Source organism: Alosa alosa, chromosome 8, assembly GCF_017589495.1.
Source record: "Alosa alosa isolate M-15738 ecotype Scorff River chromosome 8, AALO_Geno_1.1, whole genome shotgun sequence".
Classification (NCBI taxonomy): domain Eukaryota; kingdom Metazoa; phylum Chordata; class Actinopteri; order Clupeiformes; family Clupeidae; genus Alosa; species Alosa alosa.
In genome coordinates, this window is record NC_063196.1 from 1,250,882 (window position 1) to 1,274,931 (window position 24,050).

The window sequence follows — 24,050 nt, forward strand, 5'->3', positions numbered from 1 at the left end:
CGCGCGTGGGATCACGCGGCATCACGCGGCATCACGCGACTTTAATTTGTATTTTTCCAACGACGCTGCAACAACCGGCAGAGGTCTCAAGTGAGCAGGGTGTCTTGTAAAAAGAAATGGAGCTGGAAAACCCTACACAGACTTCACTACAGACTTTAGCAGACTGGTTTAGAAATAATTTAATAGCCAGAAATATGCCTGCCCTGCCCTAATAAAGAAATATTTGGTTAACGGCGAGTGAATCCCGTTCGCAGCCATAGAAGAAACGCAGGACAAATGAAACATTCTGGTTTTCTCTGATTGCAGCGATGATAGACAGACATCATTTGGACAAAATATAGAGCATATTAACCTCCGTTGCTCAGCCAAATGCCTTCCTGTTACGTCCTGTTATCACGGAGTTACAGGCGATAAATTATTTTTGATGGTCACAAGTTTACTTCATTAGCGTTTATTTCTTTGATTATTAAAGAGTGTTTTTCATTTAAAGGCTTGACTTCATGCTTATTCAGAAGAGCATTTAGTGCTCTCCCCAATCCCAGACATTCACATTGCATGTTTGTTTGTAATGGATGCAACCGCGAGATACGCTTGTCATAGGCGCTGATACCGTGGGTGCTCCGTCTCTCGGGCACCCACTGAAAACATCGAGCACCCACGTGTGCCAGCTTACAGTCCTGGCTAAATTTACATTCATTTAAAATCAAACATCGCGGTTTATGTTAAATTCAGCATCTCTCATAATGTGATTGGATATGTTGCTGTCAATTCCCTACTTCATATACTAACCACCAATGAGAGCGTCTCTCGTATGAAAATTCCTGACACTTCCCACCTGAAGAATTAACGCAAGGCTTTGTCGGGTCTTCAGCCCCCAATGTTTAAAATGTATATAGCCCTGAATATCATTTTAAACGTAGTCTGACAAAGCTTATTGTTTTGTGACACAGCTAAACACTGGTACCTCATAGAACGTCTATAACATAGCCTAGGTGGTCGCAACTCACAAAAGTAAAGCAGATAGAAAGAACTCACGCAAATCTAGCCTACAACACGCAGACAGCTTTATGCGCAGGGGAGAGAGCGCAGGTGTGTGACTTTTACTTACGTGCACATGGCTGCAAATTGACTTTTAATTTATGTATTTTCTGCCTTGGGCATTTTAAAATATGGATGTATGGTGGTTAGAAGTGTAAATATCAATTAGAAACCTAAAAATATTTATAATTATTAATTTGCAAACAAATAACTGGCGTCAGTGACGTCTTTGACATGAAGATCCCTGGAACTATGCTTCTACTAGCATTCTACCACAGGTCGAGAGGTGTAGTTGTAACTACACAACTTTACGATAGTGGTTGCGAACGTTCGTTGCTACTATGGTTTTGGGAAACACTAACATAGTGTAACGATGCATTGGACTATGTAAGTTCCAAATATGAATGTAATTCTGCGGCATAAAGCAAATGTATTTGTTTATTGTACAGAAAAATAAAAATGACATGTCAAGCAGTCAATTGACTACATTGCAGTCAAGAAGTAGGGGAAATTGATTTACGAAACCAAAACGTGGGTCATAGTTGTCTAAGCCTCTATAGCGTAGCCTGTTAAAAATACGACGGAGTATTAGGGCCACACATGAAGAAAAAAAAATATTTTTGCCATGGCGAGATTAAACTCGACATGTTGACTTTAAAGTCGACATGTCGACATTAAACTCGACATTTCGAGAATAAAGTTGAAACGTTATGTCGACTTTAATCTCGACGTGTCGACTTTAAAGTCGACATGCTGACATTAAACTCGCAATACAGTTTAAACATAGCCTACACAGTTTAAGCTATGTAGCCTACACTAACACACAATATGTTACTTGAATAATGGGCTTCAAATAGGTGTTATTTCAGATAGATTGTTAGACTGCAGATATTCAGATAGATTACGTCGTCTGTTAACTAGGCCTACTCATTGCCGTCATCGTGAAGTGCTGTATCTCGCGGTTATGGAAATACCATGCACTATGCCGTTTAGGCTATATAGCTAGAATAATACATGTATCCAATGATATAATGTTTCTGTACAAAATGTTATTTCACTCTGTTTTACGTGGGTAAGGCCACCACACATCCAAATAACTGCCCTTCATGACCCACAGGCCGTCACTCTCCATAAGTTAAGATGGCAAAACTCATTTTTCTAAAACTGCTTTTCCATGTCTCACCTGCAATAAATATAGGAGGCTGTAAACACAGGTATAGCATAAGCATATACTATTTTGATCCCGTGAGGGAATATGTGTGCATGTACTTTATTTATGAACTATGTCTGCATATGTGCGCATGTAGGCTAGCCTAGTACATGGGTGGTCGGGAGGACAGCTTCATTCCCTCCAGATATTCAGCAATAGGCTGTTTTGCATCCATTACAAACAAGCAATGTGAAAGTCTAGGATTAGGGAGAGCGGCTAGTATGCCTAGTCTAGTGCATAAGCATGAAATTGAACCTTTAGATGAAAAACACTCTTTAATAATATGCCTACAATAAATAAATAAACCACTAATGACGTTTAGGCAACTTTTGACCATCGCATTTATCGCCTGTAACTCCGTGATAAGGACCTAACAGGGAAGTATTTGGCTGAGCAACGGAGGTTAATATGTTTTATCCACATGATAGACCTACAGGCCTATGTCTAATCATTGTTACTCTCGAAGAAAAACTATGTTTCATTCGTCCTCCCTTTCAATCGTCCCGAGCGGTCGTTCTCTCTCCAAACTAACTTATTCTCAAAATGTTGAGTTTAAATGTCGACACGTCGAGATTAAAGTCGACATTACATTTCAACTTTATTCTCGAAATGTCGAGTTTAATGTCGACATGGCGACTTTAATCTCATCATGGCAAAAATATTTTTTCCTTCATAGGTGGCCCTAATACTCCATCGTATAAAAACGTCGCAGAAGCCTACCCAAGGCTACAGATTAATTCTGAACAGTTATTTCTCTACTGGCTCAATTATCACACCACTGTTTTGATTTGCGTAGTTGCGTTAACCCAACACTGTCAATAATGTAGACAGCAAATTTCGATTTCCGTTACCACCGTGTAGTCAAGCCTTAAGCCATACCCAAGTAGCCTAAATCGAGGTAAATCAAGCTTTTTCAGAAGGGGCGGCAGGCAGAGCGACGCACAGTGGCTGAAAGTGGTACTAAAGCTTGAAAGCGATGCCCACTGTACTAGGGGTGTCATGATTCTCCAAATCCTCGATTCGATTTAATTTTCAATTTTAAAGCCAATATTTTTTTTTTTTTTTTTTTTATATATTACTATTAATGCATTCCTTTTATCAGTGGTTCTCAACCTTTTTTTCAGTGATGTACCCCCTGTGAAATATTTTTTCAGCCAAGTACCCCCTAACCAGCGCACAAGAATTACCGCTACGCTTCAACCACAACTCCATCATTTGAGTTTTGACAGTGATTGACAGGTGATGGCGGGTCACATGTGACAGGTTGGGTCGAATCATCCTGGTATGGGGGTGACTCTGGGTTTTTAGGATAATGAAATTGCCTACTGAAATATAAAATTCATCTTATGAACTTATATTTGTCCTGAAATATTTATTAAATAATTGTTTTTAAAGTATTTTTGCATGGATTCTACTTTTTAAATATATGCATATTTTATTTTTTATTTTATTTTTTCATGTATTAGTACTAGCATTGATTTTATTTTGCTTTTTAAAGAATTAAAATATAAAAAGCGTATCATAAAAATTCTTATATTTTGACATGTATCTCACCACAGGAAGCTCATAGCTCTACATGCATTTCATGTGTGTGTAGGGCAGACTGTCCTGAATCTGGTAATATCATTGCCATGGTGGAGGGATTATCTGGGGCTGGGCAATTTACAGACATATGTAGTGTGCACCTTACAGAAATAAATGCCATTTTTTATTTAGTGATTAAAAATTACCTTTCTGCGCTCCATATCTGTGACAGAACTGATCTGACCTGAGTTTGCGTGTTAGTCAGTGTGTGCCTATGGTGTCTGCACCTATGATTCTCTACAACTTTTTACTGCATTGCCATGAACAAAGTAATGGCAAAAAAGGTGTTTCTTTGTCGAACAAATTGGGATGCAATGTGAGCCTTGAATTGGATGCAGGAATTTGCTAGGATCTCAAAACCGGATTATGAACATTATTTGCCATAGAGAAACACACAATAGCGTTGAATTTTAAACATGCTTTGCCACAAAAACAGACAAAAACGTGAGGTAATTCGAGCTATATGAAGTTATTATTTTGCTATCACTTCGTCTGTTTTATAACCCAGAAGGATGTACTTGGTATCAAATGATGGCTCTGTGTCTCCTCTTTCATCTGACATGCGCAATTTAACCAAGTGTTATTAATCTTATATCAAGATAAAAAAACTAGTTGGTATTGTTTTCAGTATAAAGAGACTTACCTAGCGCTTTCTCATGAAATCATTTGACTAAATTTAAGAAAACTTTGACTTATTTTAAGACATCTCATCCTGAAAACAAGCAAATTTGTCTGCCAGTGCGTTAAGCAAATTTGTCCTAAAAACAAGCAAATTTGTCTGCCAGTGCGTTGAGTAAATTTGTCTTGATAAGACTCCTTAAAAAAGTCAAGGTCTTCTTAAATTAAGTCAAAATGATCTTCCGGGAGAGCACTAGAAAGTCTTTCCATACTAAAAACAATACCAAATAGATTCTTTGATCTTAATAGAAGATTATTAACACTTGGTTAGATTTAATTTTTTGCAGTGTGAAACTACTCTTTCATATGATGTGGGTGCGCAGGTGAACGCAGAGAAGTATAGACTGTAGACTATAGACTTTTTCATACTTTAACGTACAGACAAGTGCGTGGTCTCGTTGGAAAGCCCCACTTCTGCTCTGTCACGTAATATCTCGCTGCGATGAACAGTTGCAGAGCAATGTAACAGAGAAGAAAGGGTGTGTTTTTTGACGGACTTTGCCTCAATCGGGTTCTAAGGGATAAAATTTCACGTACCCCCTGGAGTGCCTTCACGTACCCCCATTTGAGAACCACTGCCTTATATGTTGTTTACTTTGTTTGGCCTTTTCCTTTTCTCTTTTGGGGGGCTTTTATTTTGAAACCGCTTTTTATTTTGAAACCGTTCCAACCACGAGGTTGTAATGTAAACAGAACAAACGTTTGGGCTAAACAGAAACGTGAACATAATGAAATGAAACAACACAGAATGATAATTTGATTGTTTCAGCACACTCCGAAGAGACCCAAAGTTAGTGTTCATGGAATGTGTGCTTATCAATGTGCATTTTAAGCCTTAAAGTAATTTTGGACTGTAAGCCTAGATCATCTTTTCACTTGCTAAGTTGAGTATGCTAAGTTAGTGTTAATTGACGTGAATGAACGACAAAATACTTCCACATCGGTGTTTTCAAAGTAGCAAAAGGGGCTTCGATTTTGGTAGGTTGATGTGTATATTTTAATTGGCTGCAGCCTAAAATCAGAGCAGTGTTGACACCGCAGTTCAGCACGTGCATGTGTGCATCTTGGCATACATGCTGGACGTGACATTGGGGGTGTGGCTGCAACGTCGATTCTACTTTTGAGGTCTAAGTTCGAGATTGAGATGTAATTTCGATTGATCGTGACACCCCTACAATATACCCACCATTGTAATCAGGAGAAATAGCCCTTCCAACCTCAAAAATATCAGTTTAAGATAAATAAAAATTTTCTCACAATTTCTGTTGTAGATAGAGAAAAACCTAGTGTATGAGATTCAAAATATTGTCCTCTACTCAGTGAAAAAAACAACATTAATTTGTTTTGTTCAAAAGTTATGACATATTTATTAATACCTACAAATCACAGTAGAATCTTTACAGAGTAGAATGCTTTCACTCCCCGATCCCATCTGACCCAATAATACATAAGGGATAATGTACAGAACGCCGGTCATTATCGGGAAAATAAGTCCCGACAGGGTGAACCGGACCGGAGAGGTCTTGCTTGGCCCTGATGGGACTTATTTTCCGGAAAATTACTGGCGTTCTATACATTATCTCGCTTATTATCCGGCTACTTGCCAACACAAGAAAAAGAAACTTCACATGACGTCTTTTTACATTTATTTATTACCGTTTTGTTGTGGCTTTTGCTGACAAACAAATAGTTTGCAACACATGCTAAACTTGAATCAAACATTCTTTAGAACACTGCTTATCAACTGTCTGCTTTCACTTTTGAATGAAGTTCCATTGCAACTTCTGGAGTGATATGAAAGACAGCGGTCATTATATGTTTTCCGCGATAATATACATGAATATAATTGATCGGTTGAACGTTTGGAAATCTCATTAAAGTCAATGCTGCGTGCTACTAGCATTGTGAAGAGCTAAGTAATAAACGGATATAAGGGTCATGTAACTGAAATAAGATGTTTTACCATCTAAGCAAGATGCATAGTTAAATATTTAATGTCTTACTATACTCTGAAAAGGCTCAATCAATTATTGGGAGGAAAGAAAAAAGCACATTAGCAGATGGTGACTGCTTCTCTGTGTGCTTCATTCTACTATGAAAACAAGAATAAACACATCAAAAAGGGAGATCCAAGGTCTAACAAGAGCCAAGGAGCAGGACCGGAGCACTCAATGCTTAACGTGTTTTTATTTGTGCAAACTGACTGTGCAAACGCCCATGCGTCTTCAGAGTCAAAACAACAAGAATAAAGCACATGTGTTAGATTTACGAAAGGATAAAAAAGTTTTTCCATTTCATTTAGAAACAATTTCATTAAATAACAAGGAACAACAACTTCAGGTAAATAACAAACATAAACAAACATTTTAAAACAAGAAGTATTAGATGTACAAAAATGACAAGACAACAGTATAACAAAGATCAACAAAATACTTGGTTAACAACATGGTTAACAAAATATCCATTCATATTAACATTCACACACACAGAAACATAACACTTGCATTTGCATTTTACAACTATACAATATATATATATATATATATATATATATATATAATATATATATATATATATATATAATTGGATTGTATTACACTTGTACAGCAAATAAGGTAACATATACACTAACGCCACATTCACACCAGATCCGTGGTGTGTGCGTTCCGTCACAGCTGTGGCAAGGTGGTGTGTGTCTGAGTAAGAAGGATGGGCAAAGGGTCTATGCTTTCTACCTGATATGGGACCTGACATGGAATGATAAACCAAACTAAAAATAAAGAAACTGAGAGATAAGGAAAGTAGAAATTTAATTACAATAGTAAACAAACTATTATCACTATAATTCCCGTCATTATTGTTATAAGCAACACTCTCGTCACAAACAGAAACGTCAATGCACAGTTGAGCGCACACACTCACAAACATCCAGCTCTAGCACATTCTTGTTTTCCTCTTCATCCAGAAGCTACCTATCTTCCATGCCAATGCCATCGTGGTGCCATGCCATGACCTGGAGCTTATCAGCAGTTGGCTGCTTCCATCCCAGTTCGTATTTCTCTTCTGTCTAAATTAATGAGAGCAAAATTCACAAGTCTGTAAATAGGTTGTTTAGTTTTATTATACATCACTTGCACATAATCTCAATCACCACTTTTTTCACTAAAAGTATTGTCACTGGAGGACTCACACTGCAAAATGAAATCTAACCAAGCGTTATTAATCTTACATCAATTTTTTTAGTATGCAAAAACTGCTTATCTAACCAAATCTAACCAAGTGTTATTAATCTTACATCAAGATAAAAAAAACAGTTGGTATTGTTTTCAGTATAGAGACTTACCTAGCGCTTTCTTGTGAAATCATTTGACTTAATTAAAAAAAAAAATTGACTAAGACATCTCATCTTGAAAACAAGCAAATTTGTCTGCCAGTGCGTTAAGCAAATTTGTCCTAAAAACAAGCAAATTTGTCTGCCAGTGCATTGAGCAAATTTGTCTTGATAAGACTCCTTAAAATAAGTTAAAGTCTTCTTAAATTAAGTCAAAATGATGTTTTGAGAGAGTGCTAGGTAAGTCTTTTCATACTAAAAACAATACCAAATAGATTTTTTAATCTTAATATAAGATCAATAACACTTGGTTAGAATTCATTTTTTGCAGTGAAAACTTACCTAGCGCTCTCTCGAAAGATCATTTTGACTTAATTTAAGAAGTCTTATCAAGACAAATTTACTTAACACACTGGCAGACAAATTTGCTTGTTTTTAGGACAAATGTGTTTAACGCACTGGCAGAAAAATGTGCTTGTTTTCCGGATGAGATGTCTTAAAATAAGTCAAACTTTTTTTAAAATTAAGTCAAATGATTTCACGAGAATGCGCTAGGTAAATCTCGTTATACTGAAAACAATACAAACTATTTTTTTTTATCTTGATATAAGATTAATAATCTTGGTTAGATTTTATTAAATAAGCAGTTTTTGCAGTGCAGATACTTGAAGAGGTAAAATTAGTCTCAAACCACTACTAAGTGTTGTCCTTGGCTAAACCATACATAGCATACCAGTTTATAAGCCATACATAGCATACCAGCTTATAAGCAAACATTGATTCATGAACATATGAGGAAGGAGATATGATCGAAAACATCTAGACAGTGTATGCACACACATACACACCATGTTTTTACTGCAGTTACGTAAAGACAAAACACTGCTTGAAAAATAATGTGTGTTAACGAGTAGGCTAAATAGGATGTATGAGCTCCCAACATCATAGTTAGCCAGCATAATCTCTTTTTTTCAGTTATTACTTACTTATTTATTTAATTTTTTTATCCCAACAGAAGTTCACATCATATAAGGAATCCATTTCAAATCCCTGCATCCGCCCAACCAACCCAAAGTAAAACCAAACAAACAAAAAAACAGAAGGTGTTTGTGTGTGTGCTGGTGGGGTGTGGAGTGTGTGTTAGTGTCTGTGTGTGTGTGTGTGTGTGTGTGTGTGTGTGTGTGGGGGTTATTTCTGTTATAATTTTATGAAATATAACACATCTTTAATCCATATAGAGAAAGATGGAGGGGCATGCTGCTTCCGTTTCAAAAACCACCAGGGAAAGAAGTGTAGTGAAAGCTATAACTATCCAAGCTTTGTTTGACAGGCTCGCACAGAACTCAACTGAAGTTTAGCCAAAAAGGACACAAAAAGGGTTGGGGTCAAGTAGTGTTCCAAACATCTCACTGAAAGCTTTAAAGATACTTATCCAGAATGATGCAAGAGTTGGGCATAGCCAAAACATGTACACTTTTGCTCATAAGTTTGCATACCCTTAGAATACACATGCTACCATGCCGTGGCCTACTGGTTAGCGCTTCGAACCTGGAACCGGAGGGTTGCCGGTTTGAACCCCGACCAGTAGGCTGGCTGAAGTGCCCTTGAGCAACCCCTCACTGCTCCCTGAGCGCCGCTGTTGTTGCAGGCAGCTCACTGCGCCGGGATTAGTGTGTGCTTCACCTCACTGTGTGTTCACTGTGTGCTGACTGTGTTACACTAGGATCAAAAGAGTATAGTGGGCAGTGCTTCGACTTGGCCAGCTTCACTCGCGGTCCGCGCGTGAGATCTCGCGGTATCACACGACTTTAATTTGTATTTTCCCAGTGAGACGCTGCAACAACCAAAACAACCGGTAGATGGCTCAAGTGAGCAGGGTGTCTCGAAAAAAGAAATGGAGCCTGGAAAACCCTACACAGACTTCACTACAGACTTTAGCAGACTGGTTTAGAAATAATTTAATAGCCAGAAATATGCCTGCCCTGCCCTAATAAAGAAATATTTGGTTAACTGTGAGTGAATCCCGTTTGCAGCCCAGAAGAAACGCAGGGACAAATTAAACATTCTGGTTTTCTCCGAGTGCAACGATGATAGACAGACATCATTTGGACAAAATATAGAGCATATTAACCTCCGTTGCTAAGCCAAATGCCTTCCTGTTACGTCCTGTTATCAATGAGTTACAGGCTTATAAACGATTTTTGATGGTCACAAGTTTACTTCATTAGCGGTTTATTTTTTTGATTATTAAAGAGTGTTTTTAATTTAAAGGTTTGACTTTGTGCTTAATCAGTAGAACATTTAGTGCTCTTCCCAATCCCAGACGTTCACATTGCATGTTCATTTGTAATGGATGCAACCGCGAGATAGGCTACGCATTTGACGGCAATGAGTTGTTAACAGACATGAACCAAGACATATAGCCCAGCAGCAATCTAGGGACTGTTCGTTATTTATTGAAGGGGCCACCGGAGGAATTTTGAGTGCTTCAGTCAAAAGTTGCATGACCCTCCCTTGCCTGCTAGAAATTGTTCAATGACCCTCCGACAGAATTGTTAAAAAAGACATGACTCTCCCCTGCCAATTGTCGCTGTCTTCCGCCCACGCTGCTTTGCGCCACAGCCACACACTGTGATAACGTTCTTAAATCAATCTTTCCTGTGAGCTTGCATGCTACCAGTCCTTCCTTTTCAAATGTGTTGCGCCTGTTTGCAAAATTTCATATGTGATTAATAATATGACAAATAATCCCTGTGCACGGGGACCGAAACAATGCATGCCAACTTTTTCTGTGTTTTTCACATATTTTAACTTCCTCCCGCTGTAATGCCGTTTTAATGTTTTCCCGTAGAATATCCCATATTTTAATACTCTCATAACAGCCCTGCCATCGGGCCTGTCTCTGTGTTGCCGTGTTGCTACCCCTTGCCCTTCCAACAAAACAGATGTCTTCAAATCATCGTTTTCCTTGCTTGAAGGCGAACTGATGTTAACCTATTTAAGTTTAACGGCGTGATTGTCGTGAGAGCACGATTCATTGCATGTTCGCCTTATGTCTACGTCTTTGCACCTGAGGCTACTCGGCTACTAGAGAAAGAATTTCCCCTGTTTGTATGTTCACTCCAAGTTGGCCAACCATAACTTACCAACTCTGCACTGTAGACCCTAACTGGCTATTTATATTTTTCTGTGAAATAAGCAAATGTATTTGTTCAACTTTATGAAGCAGAATTAACGCACTAGGCTAGTTGGAACATAACACATTTGACAAAGGACAGATGTATGTTATAGTGACAAAATATTAACTTTCAGTGTTTTACGGTGTCTTTGTCATGGGGAAGTTTTTTTCCCCATGGATTTATTCTAGGCTACTGTCAGTGACTGCCGTGAGAGAAGCGGGTTCTGTGTTTCGTTCATGTCAGTGACTGAAGCGAGAGAAGCGGGGTCTGTGTTGCGTTGCGTTAATTTATTTTCAATTGGGCATGCCGTGCTGTTTAGTCCACAGCTCAGTTCTTACAAAGCCGAATTTACTCCTTTTGAAACAATGAGTGCGCGCGTTTGTATGGTTATATTGCTTGACAGGGGGGATCCCAAGCAGCTTTCAGCCATAAGGCTACTTTGAGAACATTTCCTAAATTCACCCGACACCAATATTCAAAATGTTGAAAACTATTTCGGCATAGCCTATTAACTGACCACCCGATTCACGTTGACTGGGGGGGCAGGGGGGCCATGAGACATTTGAGCCCAGTTAATCCAGCCCTGCCCCCAACAAATGACACCTTCCCACCAGCTGTGACACTCCTAACTCACAGACCTATTCACAAACTTTTCTTAAATTAAGTCAAATGATTTCACGAGAAAGCGCTAGGTAAGTCTCTTTATACTGAAAACAAAACAAACTAGTTATTTTTATCTTGATAAGACTAATAATCTTGGTTAGATTTTATTAGATAAGCAGTTTTTTGCAGTGTAGCCTGTTAAAAACGTCGCCAGATAGTATTAAATCGGCAAGAACATTGTTTTCTGCAGAAGCCTACCCAAGGCTGCAGATTAATTCTTAACAGTTATTTCTCTACTGGCTCAATTATCACACCACTGTTTTTATTTGCGTAGTTGCGTTACCTGACAATAATGTAGACAGCAAATTTTGATTTCGATTTTCGTTACCACCACGTGGTCAAGCCTTAAGACATACCCAAGTAGCCTAAATCGAGGTAATGTTTAATTATGCATGATTTATTTTGTTATTGAATTCGTAGGCTGGGATTACTCTCGGCAAGTCTCCTGCTTTTTCAGAAGGGGCGGCAGGCAGAGCGATCTACAATGGCAGAGAGACGCACAGTGGCTGAAAGTGGTACTAAAGCTTCACGCAGCTTCACGCCTCGTAATGCGCGACTGAAGTGGTCATTTGAAAGCGATGCCCACTGTATACTTACTTATACTTAAAGTTGACAAAAAAGAGGAATAGAAATTGATCTTAAAGGGGAACTTGGCAACTATTTCAACGTAATAAACCCGTTTAGAAATAATTTGGATGGTTAAATGACCTGTTCCGGTGAAAATGGTGACTTTCCCCGCTGTGCCTAGCGTCCCCAGGCGGAAAACCAACCTTGCAACATTGAGACTACTCTCCCGGAAAGAGAAGTGAGAAATTTTAAATTGTGTTTCTTACCTTGTAACATCCACATAGTTCTACCAAACTTATGCTAACCGTTCGCTAGCTTGTAAACAAATCCATGTGCTTTATCGTTACCTTTTCCCACAGTTTAAAATAGCATAATGCACAATTTATCCAGCAGAGGGGGAAATCCTGCCAAGTTTCCCTTTAATGCCTTAATTAAAAATGAGGAAAAATCCTACCTTTAAGGACACCAATTTTCTTTGTGAATGAATAATGTATTGTAAATAAATAAAAGTTCTTCCTTAAAATACAGGTGCTCATAAGTATACATACCCCTATGTTAAATTCCCATAGAGGCAGGCAGATTTTTATTTTTAAAGGCCAGTTTAAAATTCTAGTGGTCTGCCTTTTCTTTCATAGGCTTGTCTTCCACCCAATGAATTAGTTTCTGAATGCTGCATGACCTGTAATAAAATAGGAAATTAGGCAGAGCCAGCCCTCCAGAGCACTTTGGTGTCTGCAGCAGGGTCTCATTGATCCAGATAGATTTATTCCCCAATATAAAAAGGAATGACAGTTTATATATTTTTAAAGAGAGATGTTTGATTAGGATTGGAATGTTTTGGAAGATATATACAAATGTTGATAGCACTATAATTTTAATCAGGTTGATTTATCCCACTAAAGATAATGGTTAGGAGCCCCAATGATTCATATCTTGTATACACTTATTTAACAGAACAATACAATTCTAAGTGAATGTGGCTAAAGGTAGTAACCTACATACCCAGGTATCTAAAGCCATCTTGGGCCCATTTAAAGGGGAACAGGTCAGAGGGAAGTGCTTAAGCTTCTGAGTTCAGACGTATAAATTCACTTTTTGTAAATTCAACTTATATCCAGAAATTATCTCAAATTGATTCAGAATGCCTAAAATATGAGTGAGTGATGAAGTAGGATCAGATGCGTACAAAAGTAGACTGTCTGCATAAAGAGTGACATTTAGTTCCTGCCCTCCCTCCTGCCCTCCCTCCTGCCCTTCCTCAGTATCCCTTGCCAAGTCGGAGAGCAATCATCAAAGGCTCAATAGCCAATGTGAATAAGAGGGGGGAAAGTGGACACCCTTGCCTCATTCCCAGGTAGAAGTATGTAGACTGAATGCTATTAGAAACTACTGCTGCCAAGGGGGAGGAATAAAGCAGTTCCACCCAAGAGATACATTTGTCATTAAAGCCACTCAACCCAGTAAAAGGCTTTCTCAGAGTCTAGAGATATTACTACTTTTGGGTGCTCTGACTAGAGGTGTTGAAATTAATCAAATAATTGATGCATCGCGATGCGGACATGGACGATGCTGCATCGATGCAGTGGCCGACCATAATCGATTATAGCGCCGTAATGTCGCTCGTTAATTTTTTCCGGCTGCGGCATAAACATTCAAGTGAAAAATAACACTCTCAGTAGCCTAATTCGTTTCATCTAGAGTCTAGTTAGGCTACTGAGGATGTTATTTTCCGTCCATGTCCGTAGAGTCTAGATCAGGGGTCTCCAACACACTGCCCACGGGCACCAGGTAGCCTTCTGGACGCCTATGAGGCGCCCGCAGCGCACCTTCTAAAAATAGCCAACAAGTCGCCTGCAGATCATGCTCTAAAATCATCCTCCATTGTGAAGTTTTTAATAGATATTGTAGACCAGAACTATTTTAAGGATGTATGTAGCTATACCTCTGTAGCCAAACATTAACTTGATATTGATGATGGCCTACCTTACAAATTGTAGCTGGGTTAAATTGTAGCCTTTGGCTCAAAATCCTTTTCCCATTCAATCTTAAAACACTTAAATACACACTGCTCGCATGCATAGACAGTAAAACAAAAAAAAAAACTCTTGCTCGTATGGTGTAACCAACAGAAGCATATCTTTGCGAATCTTCCCATACGGTTAGTGCATGATTGTTCAAGGACTGAAAAACTTTAGCTCACGGGCCTTTTCTCCTTCTGCGGTGTTCAGACTTTGTATAAAAAAGATTGTTTCTATCTTACTTGTATTTTTGGATGAAAACAACCATATAAAGTAATATAGAAACCTGTAGTATATTGAACTATACAGTATCTTAATGCATTCCGTCAAGTCAAATATACTATATATCTATATCTATATATATATATATATATATATATATATATATATATATATATATATATATATATATATATATATATATCTATCTATCTATCTATCTATATATATATATATATATATAAAAAATGTATTTGATGTATCGTGATACATTGTGATGGATGGTGCACAGAGGCCCTTACCAAAATTTTTCTGGCAAACAATTGGCGGAAATTTGCACCAAGGCCATATTTTCACATGCAAATTAGGTTTCTGGCGAACAGTTGCGATTAACTTTTGGCAATGTTGCAGAGAATTCTTATATTCAAGTTGGGTTTGTAACAAGAAGTTCACTGGAAGTTTGCCATTATTGGCTAAAAGTGGTGGCAAATCACTGGCGAACACTAGAGGCAAACTGTTGCCAGAAGTTTGCTTGAAATTTGCCTCTAGTGGCCAACATTGGCAAACTTCTGGCAATATTTTCTAGTGAATTAATTTATTTCCCACAAATGACCCACAAGTTTGCTGCAAATCTGCCGCAAACATTTAATTTTTGTAAGGGGGCCTGTCTCAGAGTCGTAGGCAGAATGCCCACAGAAAGTGCCTCTTTAAACATTTCTCGAAGAACTGGAGCCAATTGTTGGGATTTTTTTGTAAAATTCAGTTGTAAATCCATCAGGACCAAGGGACTTCTTATTTTGCATTGATTTAATAGCTGAAACTTTCTCAGAGGGTTTAATGTCTGCACCTAGATTCTCATTGTTTCCTCCTGGTACTGTGGGAAGAGTAGGGTTCTCAAATAAATCATCTAGATGTTTCTTGTTGGTACTACATTTAGATGTGTAGAAGTCAAAGTAAAATTCAAGAAAAGTTTTGTTTATGTCATTGTGATCGGTCAGGATCTCTCCTGTATGCAACTGAATCTTTGTGATAGAGCGGGAGGCTGTGCGTTGTCTAGCTTATTGTTTTAACAGTTCTACTTGTCTCCAAATTTATAGACATTGTGTCTGGATTTCAAAATAAGATGTGTAGTGTCATTGGTAGATAGAAGACTAAACTCAGACTGTAGCCTTAAATTCTCTTTGTGAAGTTTTGGGTCTAATTTTAATTTTCTTTTTTTTTTATTAATGATGAATTGGTAGGAGTACGCTATGATTTGTTCTCGTATATTTGAAGAGTTTGGTTCTAAAACACTATATCCTCCATTTCCATGATTTTTAGAAATCATTTTTTTACATTTTGTTTTCCAGGTAATTTCAGTGCAACTGTAACTGGGTTATTAATATTTTTGTATTTAGCTTTACTTAATCAAAACAGCAAAATTGCAATTTATTGATATTACCTGAAATGCACAATTAAATAACATGACTTATTAATGAAAATAATAAAAATGTAGATATAGCATTTTGGAACCAAACTTTGTTTGGAACCAAACTTTATTTGGTTTGAAATGAGTTCTACAAAATTATCATCTGACAAAAAGAGAGAGTTAAATCTCCATATCCTGCTAGGAGGTGGGCCATTTGTAAACTCTGTCAAGCAGAATAGGACTGTGGTCTGAGATAACAATAGTAGTGTATGAAATAGTCTTGACCTTAGGTAGTAGTCTATGAAGGATTAAGAAATAGCCAATGTGAGTGTAGGTATGATGCACATTGGAAAAAAAGGAGTAGGTTCTAGTGTGTGGAAATTGAAAAAGGAGGTGAGTTCTAGTGTGTGGAAAATGAAAAGGAGTAGGTTCTAGTGTGTGGAAAATGAAAGCATCTGAGAGCCCACATTGTGTCAAAATCCTTCACTACTGTAGCAGACCTAGAGGGATTTTGAAGAGTGTTAGAGGTTCGATCTATATACTTTGCGTCTTGGCTGGCTTTCCGCTTTTTCTGCGCGAATTTGATAGAAGCGACTAGGTGAGTCACAAACAAGGTAACGCAAAACTGCTAATGTTGATGGGAGGTGTAGTTTTTATGCTGCGTTCGCGACGTGATTCTATGGTTTGCACCAGTAATGTTACTCGATATTGCAGTGTGTTTTGTAAACATTGACATGGTTAGAAGTTATTTGCACCAGCACGCCATCATTTTTACTCGCGCACTGTAGAGCCCTGACAGCCACTCCTGGTGTTTTACAGAAATGTCTTAAGTCACCAAAATCCTAATTAAACGTTCCCAACTTTAGGATGACCCATAACACATGATGCCAGTCATCTCGATAGAACTTTTCTATCTCAATGTATCGCAATGTATGTACTGCTCCACGGGAAGTTCGGACACAAAGCGGGCAAAAATGAGGTAAATACTTTCCAGTGTAGCTATTCTCTCAAAGTCATTCATTGATGTTTTGATGACCTGAATTCTGAATTGTATGTTCGTGTTTGGCAATACTAGCGTGGTGAGAGGAAATTTGTGCTGTCAGATTTGCGATTATTCGTTCTTCCATGTATAGCAGGTTGAAATAGTGCACCTGTGCCTTTAAGGCTGTTCATTAGTAAATCAGTGGATACAGCTGACTGGTTTCTTTATAAGTTGACTTGCACCGTGGGTCAGGTATGCAGCAGAGGTGAGGCTGGTTTGTTTGGCTCTCAGCGCGTTCTCGGCAACATTTTCTATTTGTATTCATTGTGGTAACGGGACAATTCAGTCAGCTCTAAGGGTCAGCCTGTGTCATCTGGGCCTACTAGTGTGATTACTGTTGTTGTCTGTACTTTTCGTTGTCTGTTGTGGTTTGTTTTGCAGGAGTAGGGGGTGCTGCAGGGGAGGCTGGTCACCTGGTGTTGGTGGGAGTCTAGCTTGTAGTGCATGTGTGGCTTCACTGTGTGTGTTTCCAGTACTGTTCACCTGTGTGGGTTGCGGTGGTTGCTGTCTACTATATCCACGTGTGATCCTGACACCCCGTTCTTCAGGATAGCCTGCCTCCATCTGGTAAGCCCCCCCTTCCTCCTGTCCAACTAATTGTCTTGTCTCATGTTTTGTTACCTTCCCACTCTATGGTGCACAAAGTTGTACATTTTTAACAATAAATTAATATTTTCTTAGTCTTGTGTTACAGCTCTTTCCTTCCGGTCTAGGTTTCTCTTAATTTGTTCCCCATCCTCTGTGCTTAAATAAAAACCTTTCATTTTGTGGAACTCTGTCTCCGTCTCATGCCTGAACCTGTGAGCCTGTTGAGTCTTTTGATTAACAGAAACCTGTTCTCTGGTTTTGATACTAGGGTGGCGTAGTCAGCTACTAAATTAAACTTCTTGCCAGTTCTTAGTATCGCCACACATGCCAGCTAGTGATTTCTGTATTTCGGCTAGTGGCACTGCCTTGGTACTAACTCCGCTATTGTTGTTGCTAGCTGCGCTCGATGGCACTTCGCCATTGACCCCATTTCGTTTTTTTTGCCTTTAGCTGCATTCTCTTTTTGCAATAAATATGGTCAATGTCAAGTCAGAGACCTTTACAGAGACCTATACAGGCTATACAGAACCTGAGTTGCTGCCTAATCTGCCGTTTGCAAAACCGGACACAACCTCATAATCTTTAGCCTCAAAGCTAAACAATACTTTGACATATTCATCACAAATCTTCAGTCATACATTCATGAAAACAGCAGTCAATAAATAAAATCCTTACGTTACACCATCGGGTCATTAATGTTGCCACATATGTTTTAGCTAACAGCTAAGCAACTTGGCTACAAACAACTAGATAGATAGATAGATAGATAGATAGATAGATAGATACTTTATTGATCTCCAAGGGGAAATTCAAGGAACTGTAAATGGTGCTATATATTACAACAGAATGACATGTTTTATTTGACAATAAATTACCAATTAGATGTATTTCATATAAATTTAAGAGTCATGAAGCACGGGAGTGAATTTTATCAAGACGACGCTTCATGGACATGTCGCAACGCAAGCAACCTTTTCTAGGGCTACCCAGGTAAAACTAGTTTCTGTAACATTACATGACAAGCAACATTGTTCAAAATAAAAGAAATTGTGAAAGTGTCAGTCCTAGTAGTACTCTAATCTTGGTTGACATATAGTAACCCCCCTAAAATTACTGAAAATAATTAAGATTACGATAATACGAATAATAAAGATTACGGTGTGCTAAAATATCAGCTATCATTATCAGCGGAAGTCAACACACATGCATTATGTTATGGCCATACACACATGGTGTCATTTACCGGCAAAAATAACTTTTAAAAACGATTTTGAAGTAATTACATGGATAACATGTAATAATAACATAAAAAAGACTTGTTTTTACCTTAGTTGATCCACCAGTTTGTCCTTCAGACGAAGTGAAGATGAATGATGCATAGTGCTTCCCGCTGCTTCTCCTCCAGCTGAAGGAGACGTCAACTCTTGATTTTTCTTTCACATAGTAAAAGATATTTGCGCCACTTAACCAATCATATCGCCAGAAAGCCTATGATGTGACGTTTATGATTAAGTTTTTATGAATAAAATCAGTTGGGTCACGGCGGAGTTATTAGACTGAATGTCATAGGTACTAGAGTACTGAAAATAGAATGGGCCATCTGCAAATAGTTAACTTGCTGCACAGTCGGTAAGAGCACAGGTATGGGCCTTGCGAGGGGGGGGAGGGGTGTTTATGGGTGTTATAACACCCACACATTTGGCAAAACAAACACAACCCCACCAACACACAGACACTTTTTGTCACAAAAATGTAGAAATGCAGGGTGTCATACACGTTGGAAGTGGGGATGAGCGCACCAAGCCCTTTGTTGTTTCTGTGTAGACAGGGCCTTGGCTACACTGGGCACACAACTGCATTCTGTTCTCAGAGCATGTGCTATTAGTCAGTGCCGGTTCAGACCTCCATGGGGCCCTAGACAAAATCCTGCTAAGGTGCCCTCCTACCTGAACTCTGTAACCATTTTTTTTTATACATCTGACACCTCAGTGCTCTCCATACAATCATCCCATCCCATTTTGGATGTCTACGGAAGTTACCAATAGTGTTTTTCCCCATAAAGGACCTTCACAGCTATAAATGCCCAGTTTTAGGGTCTGGGCTGTTTGCTTTTGATGTTTGCTGTACATATCCTCTTACAATAAATAACTGCAGTTTTTTCAAAGTATACAGTTCAGTTATAGTAGTGCAGTAGCCTAGTATTTTCATGTCCAAAATATTGCATTTCTGTAGTAAATTACAGTACTATGCAGTACAATGCAGTTTTTTTGTGTCCAAAATACTGCATTCCCTGCATAAGAACTGTAAATATTTCCTCCAAAACTGCGGAGGTTATGTGGTTATATTAGACATCAAACCATGGAACAAACACAGGTTTACCCGACTGCTATTCCCGCTGTTCATTCTCGTGAAGTTACTTCCGTTTTCCATGCCCTGAATGCTAATTCGGTTTCATGTTCCTAATGTATGAGACACTGTCACTATACCTGTATACCTACTAGCTTGACTCAAGGGGAGACGGGGGAGGGGGCCTTACTTGCGGGGCCTACGCAACTTCCGTAGTGTGCGTATAGGGAGAACCGTCCCTGCTATTAGTTTAACATAATAAAACGTTAAGGAACAACCCTTGCGTGTTAGTGTGTTTTAAGAAGAAAATCAAAGTCAGCGACATGCTAATGTTTCATTGTTCTCCGCACAAACTGACAGTAAGGCTAGCTTTTGGCAGATACTATGAATAGTAACTATGACAACCAAACTAATTAGGGCGGCCTAAGCTCTACTTTTTCATGAGCAATAAATCAACTGTTTTTTCCCCCTGTAGATTAATCCTTGTCTTTCTTTTCTGGGCTTTAAAAATATCACAGGACAAAATGCAAAAATAAGGCAACCGGGGAGATAAGCAGGATAACAGCCTTCGAGGTGTCCCGATAAATATAATTAATGGACTTGGTGGAGGAAGTTCCCCTCCGCCGCACGTCTTGGAGTTCTTTGCCTCCGCCTCATCCATTAATTCTGTATATCTGTACACCTTGGTGGCTGTTATCCCTTACTTACCAGATCTATTTTTCTCTGTACACAGAATTAAAGCAGAAAACAGTATTTCTTGTCTGTGGGGTATAATGGGTCATATTACTCTTATGCATATTTTTATGTAAAAAAAATTAAGTGTTTCAGAAAAGTAGCCTATAATTTCTGTTAAATAGCAAGATTCAGAAAATGTCATACACTCTTCAATTTCCTCCATCTTGTAGACAAATATGCCAAAAATATTTTTTTATGTGAATAAAATCAAATTTTGATGATAATTGGATATACAGCTGGAGAGGTATTTCAAAGACTGTATGCTACTGTCTACTGCACGCTATGCTACCAAATTGCCATGTATTTCTTTTTATAACTAGTCCCTTAGAGTAAAAGTATGCTCCAATGGTGATTGATGGTATTATTTTTTGTGTGTGAGGTGGTAATTCTGCACTGAAAGTGGAATGTTCAACATAGGCACCTGTTTAAAATGTTTAAAATGTTTAAGACAGATGTGGACAGAAAGTCATGTAAGTAATGTAATTGTCCCTATTCATTATTGTCCTAAATAGTATACCAAGCTTACGTTACATCTAACTTGAATTCAACATTGACAGACAGTGCTTAAAGTCTACTGAATTCCAGGGTATTTCTCCCCATGGACAACTAGAGAACAGAAAAGAAAACAGCACCGGATATCATTGGTTTGTGGACGCGTTAACTGGCTAGCTAGCATCAGGGAAGGTAAAAAAAATTCAATTAGGCTATATAAACTGTATTCTGGTACAAAATAACGTGTTTCCTAAAAGAAAGGCAAGTTAAGTGAGGGAGGAAAAGGGATTGAATCGAGTTCAGTTGTCAGGCATTTCTTACGTGCTCAAAATACAGTAAAACAAATTTTTTTAAGATACTGCAGGCCACTAAGTTCCGTGAAAATCAGATGAAATTTGTGACCGCTGAAACTTTTTGTAGAGTTTGGGCTAAATCCAATATGGCGGAGGTCCAATATGGCGGAAAGTGACGGGATAGGGGTCGATGAACTCGAGATGGTCCAAGGATTCAGACAAGGATACAAGGATACAAGGAAGTTTATTGTCACATGCATATAGTTACTGGAAGTAAGAAATGCAGTGAATTTATGTCTGGTGTCAGCCTATTTGTGCAAAGTGGGGGGGGGGGGGGGGGTAAAAGTGCAGTAGAAGAGGGGTTTAGTAGATTAAGTGGCAAGGGCTGCATAAGAAAGGTGGGGGAGGATTGAATTGGGGAGGCACCAACAAGGAGCACCCAAGAGCAACAGGGGCAAGGAAAACTCCCTTACCAAGGAAGAAACCTTGGGCAGATCCACGGCTCAAGGGCTAACCCAACTGCCAGGGTCTTGGTGTGTGTGTTGGGGGATGACAGGGGAGATGGGATAGTGTGCTGTGTATGTGGGGAGAGGGCAGTGTGCAATATGTGTGTTGGAGAAGCTTCCTCATGAGACAATGTGCTGTGTATTGGGGGCAGTGTGCTGTAAGTATGTTGGGGATGTGTGTTGGAGAAGCTTCCTGATGAAATAATGTGCTGTGTATGTAGGGGAGGGGGGGGCAGTGTACTGCAAGTATGGTGAAGGGACTTACTATTGCAAGCAGAGTACTGTATGTATGATGTATGTGAGTGATGAAGATGTGTGTGTGGGCGGGAGGGGAGTGTAGCAGTGACTGTGTGTGTGTGTGTGTGTGTGTGTGTGTGTGTGTGTGTGTGTGTGTGTGGGTAGGTGGGGGCAGTGTGCTGTAAGTATGTAGAGGATGTGTGTTGGAGAAGATCCTGAAGACAATGTGCTGTGTATGTAGGGGGGGGCAGTGTGCAGCAAGTAGAGGAGGCGTACTGTAGCAAGCAGTGTGCTGTATGTATGTGAGGTGATGACAGTGATGATGTAAGTGTGTGTGTTGGGAATGGGGGTGGGGTGGGGGGTTGGGGGCAGAAAGGCTAGGCAATCAAGGACATGGGTAGATGGAGGAGAAATCAAAAATAATACATAAAAAGTTGTATGGAGATGTGCAAAAGTTGGAGAAAGTCAGATATGTGTGTGTGTGTGTGTGTTTTGGCGTGTGTGATGAAATAAGAATAAGAAAATATATAAAAGGTCTATAGCATAGGTGAGGGATGTAAAAGTGCTAAAAGTCTTGTAGGTGTGTGTGTGTGTGTGGGGTCATGAGTGCTGAGGGAGTGAATGAGTGCAAAGTCAGTATAGTGTGAGTTCAGAGTTGGGAAATGTTTGAGAGTGCTGAAGAGTGAATGTGTGCAAAGTCAGTATAGTGTGAGTTCAGAGTTCGATGGCCTGGGGATAAAAACTTCTCCTGAGTCTCTCAGTTCTGGCTTTGTGACTACATAGGCGTCTTCTTGATTTCAGCGGTAGGAATAATCCATTGTTAGGATGAGAAGAGTCCTTCAGAATCTTTTTTGGGCTCTTAGGAGTACTCTTCTGGAATAGATATCTTGTAGAGCAGGGAGTTGAGTTCTAATAGTACGCTTCAGCTGGCTTTTACTCTCTGCAGAGTACTACAATCTCTAACTGTGGAGTTCCCATACCAGGTGATGATGCTACCAGTTAGAACACTCTCAACCGCTGAAGTCTAGGAGGCCTTCATGATGGATGTAGAAACTTTGAATTTCCTTAGCTGACGAAGGAAGTAGAGTCGTTGTCTGGACTTCTTCAGAACATATTGAGTGTTAACAGTCCATGTTAGGTCTTCAGTAATGTGGACACCAAGGTATTTAAAACTTGTGACTCTCTCTACAGGTTGCCCGCTGATCATTAGTGGGGTGTAACTGTAGTTCTGCTGCTGCCTTCTGTAATCCACTACCATTTCCTTGGTTTTATTGATATTCAGTGTCAAGCTGTTAGATTGACACCACTGTGCCACCTCATCAACCTGATCCAAGTAGAGCTGTTCATTGTTGTTACTAATCAGGCCCAAGATCACTGTGTCATCTGCAAACTTGATGATGGAGGTATGACTACTGTTGGCTTTGCAGTCATGTGTGTAGATGTTGTACAGCAGTGGACTCAAAACACAGCCTTGGGGAGCACCAGTGCTGATGGTTAATGAGTCAGATGTCAGACCCCCCACTCTAACCACTTGTGAACGGTTGGTGAGGAAGTCAAATATCCAGTGACACAGGGTGGTGTTTAGTCCTAAGACGCTACCTCAATTGTGAAAATCAGACAAAAGAGTCAAGGATCACGCACAAGAACGCATGTCCAGCATTGAACTGGTGGTGGCGCAAGAGTGTTCACTGCATAAAAATTGCTGTGAGTGATTGGGACAGTGTCCTGACTAATGGTATTGAAAAATCTGACAAGTATCGTTTGTGCGGCTTGGGCAGAAGATCATCTCCGCCAAGTTCCGTGAAAATCGGATGAAATTTGTGAACGCTGAAACTTTTCGTAGAGTTTGGACTAAATCCAATAAGGTGGAGGTCCAATATGGCGGAAGGTGACGTTACAGCGGTCATTGAACGCCC

The 24,050-nt window shown here is 39.3% G+C and overlaps 1 protein-coding gene across 2 annotated transcripts in view; it reads right to left on the minus strand.

The window, feature by feature from the left end:
• ncoa1 (nuclear receptor coactivator 1) overlaps nt 1-24,050 on the minus strand; it is a 184,679-nt gene that overhangs the window by 103,321 nt on the left and 57,308 nt on the right. The gene's annotated exons all lie outside the window — the stretch shown is intronic.